This window comes from Symphodus melops (assembly GCF_947650265.1).
Source record: "Symphodus melops genome assembly, chromosome: 9".
In the NCBI taxonomy this organism is placed as follows: Eukaryota; Metazoa; Chordata; class Actinopteri; order Labriformes; family Labridae; genus Symphodus; species Symphodus melops.
This window is the reverse complement of record NC_136699.1, coordinates 24,413,275-24,418,274: the sequence shown is the minus strand read 5'-3', so window position 1 is coordinate 24,418,274 and position 5,000 is coordinate 24,413,275.

Genomic DNA, 5,000 nt, shown 5'->3' with positions numbered 1-5,000 from the left:
TCCATGGTTTCTACTGTCAACGGTTGGCTGCCAGGACAAGGTAGTGTGGCCTAGTGGTCTAAGGTGCTGGATTTAGGCTCCAGTCTCTCAGGAGGCGTGGGTTCAAATCCCACCACTGCCATTTGACAAGCTTCATGTGATGGCCTGTTTACATGTCAGGAATTCTGTGTAACTTCAACGTCTTATGTGTGAGGACTTCAAGCAAAATGTTCCCAATCACACTGTTTGACACAGAGTGTTGGCAGGTTTCTGAAGGACCAAATGTTGTCTTTTTTGTGCATCTTGCTCCATTCGTGTTGACTGCTTCCCGTAGGCTTTCAAACAAAAGAAAACCTCACCCGTCCAATCCCAGTGCTTGGGAATAGAGAGCAGAGTGGCGCAGCGGAAGCGTGCTGGGCCCATAACCCAGAGGTCGATGGATCGAAACCATCCTCTGCTATTTAACTGTATGTTCATCATCATTGGTCCATGGTGAGTCATTCAGACCTCCATTTTACTTTATTGCCAATGATAAATGATCCATGGTTTCCACTGCCGAATTTGGTGTCCAGAAAAAGGTAGTGTGGCCGAGTGGTCTAAGGCGCTGGATTAAGGCTCCAGTCTCTCAGGAGGCGTGGGTTCAAATCCCACCACTGCCATTTGACAAGCTTCATGTGGCGGCTTGAAAAGTAATCTGAAACTGTTGCAAAGCCACCATCAAGAAAGTGCATACCAAAGGCAAGAACCTTCTTATGCACCAATTTAAAACATTAGCCACAACGGAAGTCAGGCCTACTGATTTGGCACATGCACCAGATGCTTGGGGCCCTGCCACAGTTCTTGACAACGAGTGTTGGCAGCTTTCTGAAGGACCAAGGATTACTGCCTGGAAAAATGTGTGGACCAGAGGTAAAGATACTGATTCTGATCTTACTTTGTTCTTCGGCTCTGACCACGCTAGGCTGTTTTAGCTGCTAGTTGGGAGTGTACTTGATTTAAGACCCATCTTAGATTTGATTCAATGGCGATTTGAACAGCTTTCAGTTTCACAAGTCTTTTGTATCCAAATGTGCAACATGAGCTTTTCTGAAACCTGCAATGAGCCTACGTCGTCACTGACTGAGAGTTGGAAAAAAAGGCTCTGTGGCGCAATGGATAGCGCATTGGACTTCTAGGCAATCAACATTGGAGAAGTGATTCAAAGGTTGTGGGTTCGAGTCCCACCAGAGTCGCAGATTTTGAAGGAGTTGTCTGAAAATGGATCAATGAAGCCCCTTAAAATTGATCATTTGTGGACAATTTTGCGACTAGATTGCAGTGTGCTTGGTTGAGGACCAATGATTCACTATATTCAATGGAGTTTTGAACAGGTTTGGACCCATAAACCAGGTGCATCATTGGTCCGTGGTGTGTCCTTTGTGTCAATATGACCTCCTGTTTTCTTTTGTCAATGAAAAATAATCCATGGTTTCTACTGTCAACGGTTGGCTGCCAGGACAAGGTAGTGTGGCCGAGTGGTCTAAGGCGCTGGATTTAGGCTCCAGTCTCTCAGGAGGCGTGGGTTCAAATCCCACCACTGCCATTTGACAAGCTTCATGTGATGGCCTGTTTACATGTCAGGAATTCTGTGTAACTTCAATGTCTTATGTGTGAGGACTTCAAGCAAAATGTTCCCAATCACACTGTTTGACACAGAGTGTTGGCAGGTTTCTGAAGGACCAAATGTTGTCTTTTTTGTGCATCTTGCTCCATTCGTGTTGACTGCTTCCCGTAGGCTTTCAAACAAAAGAAAACCTCACCCGTCCAATCCCAGTGCTTGGGAATAGAGAGCAGAGTGGCGCAGCGGAAGCGTGCTGGGCCCATAACCCAGAGGTCGATGGATCGAAACCATCCTCTGCTATTTAACTGTATGTTCATCATCATTGGTCCATGGTGAGTCATTCAGACCTCCATTTTACTTTATTGCCAATGATAAATGATCCATGGTTTCCACTGCCGAATTTGGTGTCCAGAAAAAGGTAGTGTGGCCGAGTGGTCTAAGGCGCTGGATTAAGGCTCCAGTCTCTCAGGAGGCGTGGGTTCAAATCCCACCACTGCCATTTGACAAGCTTCATGTGGCGGCTTGAAAAGTAATCTGAAACTGTTGCAAAGCCACCATCAAGAAAGTGCATACCAAAGGCAAGAACCTTCTTATGCACCAATTTAAAACATTAGCCACAACGGAAGTCAGGCCTACTGATTTGGCACATACACCAGATGCTTGTGCCCTGCCAAAGTTCTTGACAACGAGTGTTGGCAGCTTTCTGAAGGACCAAGGATTACTGCCTGGAAAAATGTGTGGACCAGAGGTAAAGATACTGATTCTGATCTTACTTTGTTCTTCGGCTCTGACCACGCTAGGCTGTTTTAGCTGCTAGTTGGGAGTGTACTTGATTTAAGACCCATCTTAGATTTGATTCAATGGCGATTTGAACAGCTTTCAGTTTCACAAGTCTTTTGTATCCAAATGTGCAACATGAGCTTTTCTGAAACCTGCAATGAGCCTACGTCGTCACTGACTGAGAGTTGGAAAAAAAGGCTCTGTGGCGCAATGGATAGTGCATTGGACTTCTAGGCAATCAACATTGGAGAAGTGATTCAAAGGTTGTGGGTTCGAGTCCCACCAGAGTCGCAGATTTTGAAGGAGTTGTCTGAAAATGGATCAATGAAGCCCCTTAAAATTGATCATTTGTGGACAATTTTGCGACTAGATTGCAGTGTGCCTGGTTGAGGACCAATGATTCACTATATTCAATGGAGTTTTGAACAGGTTTGGACCCATAAACCAGGTGCATCATTGGTCTGTGGTGTGTCCTTTGTGTCAATATGACCTCCTGTTTTCTTTTGTCAATGAAAAATAATCCATGGTTTCTACTGTCAACGGTTGGCTGCCAGGACAAGGTAGTGTGGCCTAGTGGTCTAAGGTGCTGGATTTAGGCTCCAGTCTCTCAGGAGGCGTGGGTTCAAATCCCACCACTGCCATTTGACAAGCTTCATGTGATGGCCTGTTTACATGTCAGGAATTCTGTGTAACTTCAACGTCTTATGTGTGAGGACTTCAAGCAAAATGTTCCCAATCACACTGTTTGACACAGAGTGTTGGCAGGTTTCTGAAGGACCAAATGTTGTCTTTTTTGTGCATCTTGCTCCATTCGTGTTGACTGCTTCCCGTAGGCTTTCAAACAAAAGAAAACCTCACCCGTCCAATCCCAGTGCTTGGGAATAGAGAGCAGAGTGGCGCAGCGGAAGCGTGCTGGGCCCATAACCCAGAGGTCGATGGATCGAAACCATCCTCTGCTATTTAACTGTATGTTCATCATCATTGGTCCATGGTGAGTCATTCAGACCTCCATTTTACTTTATTGCCAATGATAAATGATCCATGGTTTCCACTGCCGAATTTGGTGTCCAGAAAAAGGTAGTGTGGCCGAGTGGTCTAAGGCGCTGGATTAAGGCTCCAGTCTCTCAGGAGGCGTGGGTTCAAATCCCACCACTGCCATTTGACAAGCTTCATGTGGCGGCTTGAAAAGTAATCTGAAACTGTTGCAAAGCCACCATCAAGAAAGTGCATACCAAAGGCAAGAACCTTCTTATGCACCAATTTAAAACATTAGCCACAACGGAAGTCAGGCCTACTGATTTGGCACATACACCAGATGCTTGTGCCCTGCCAAAGTTCTTGACAACGAGTGTTGGCAGCTTTCTGAAGGACCAAGGATTACTGCCTGGAAAAATTTGTGGACCAGAGGTAAAGATACTGATTCTGATCTTACTTTGTTCTTCGGCTCTGACCACGCTAGGCTGTTTTAGCTGCTAGTTGGGAGTGTACTTGATTTAAGACCCATCTTAGATTTGATTCAATGGCGATTTGAACAGCTTTCAGTTTCACAAGTCTTTTGTATCCAAATGTGCAACATGAGCTTTTCTGAAACCTGCAATGAGCCTACGTCGTCACTGACTGAGAGTTGGAAAAAATGGCTCTGTGGCGCAATGGATAGCGCATTGGACTTCTAGGCAATCAACATTGGAGAAGTGATTCAAAGGTTGTGGGTTCGAGTCCCACCAGAGTCGCAGATTTTGAAGGAGTTGTCTGAAAATGGATCAATGAAGCCCCTTAAAATTGATCATTTGTGGACAATTTTGCGACTAGATTGCAGTGTGCTTGGTTGAGGACCAATGATTCACTATATTCAATGGAGTTTTGAACAGGTTTGGACCCATAAACCAGGTGCATCATTGGTCCGTGGTGTGTCCTTTGTGTCAATATGACCTCCTGTTTTCTTTTGTCAATGAAAAATAATCCATGGTTTCTACTGTCAACGGTTGGCTGCCAGGACAAGGTAGTGTGGCCGAGTGGTCTAAGGCGCTGGATTTAGGCTCCAGTCTCTCAGGAGGCGTGGGTTCAAATCCCACCACTGCCATTTGACAAGCTTCATGTGATGGCCTGTTTACATGTCAGGAATTCTGTGTAACTTCAATGTCTTATGTGTGAGGACTTCAAGCAAAATGTTCCCAATCACACTGTTTGACACAGAGTATTGGCAGGTTTCTGAAGGACCAAATGTTGTCTTTTTTGTGCATCTTGCTCCATTCGTGTTGACTGCTTCCCGTAGGCTTTCAAACAAAAGAAAACCTCACCCGTCCAATCCCAGTGCTTGGGAATAGAGAGCAGAGTGGCGCAGCGGAAGCGTGCTGGGCCCATAACCCAGAGGTCGATGGATCGAAACCATCCTCTGCTATTTAACTGTATGTTCATCATCATTGGTCCATGGTGAGTCATTCAGACCTCCATTTTACTTTATTGCCAATGATAAATGATCCATGGTTTCCACTGCCGAATTTGGTGTCCAGAAAAAGGTAGTGTGGCCGAGTGGTCTAAGGCGCTGGATTAAGGCTCCAGTCTCTCAGGAGGCGTGGGTTCAAATCCCACCACTGCCATTTGACAAGCTTCATGTGGCGGCTTGAAAAGTAATCTGAAACTG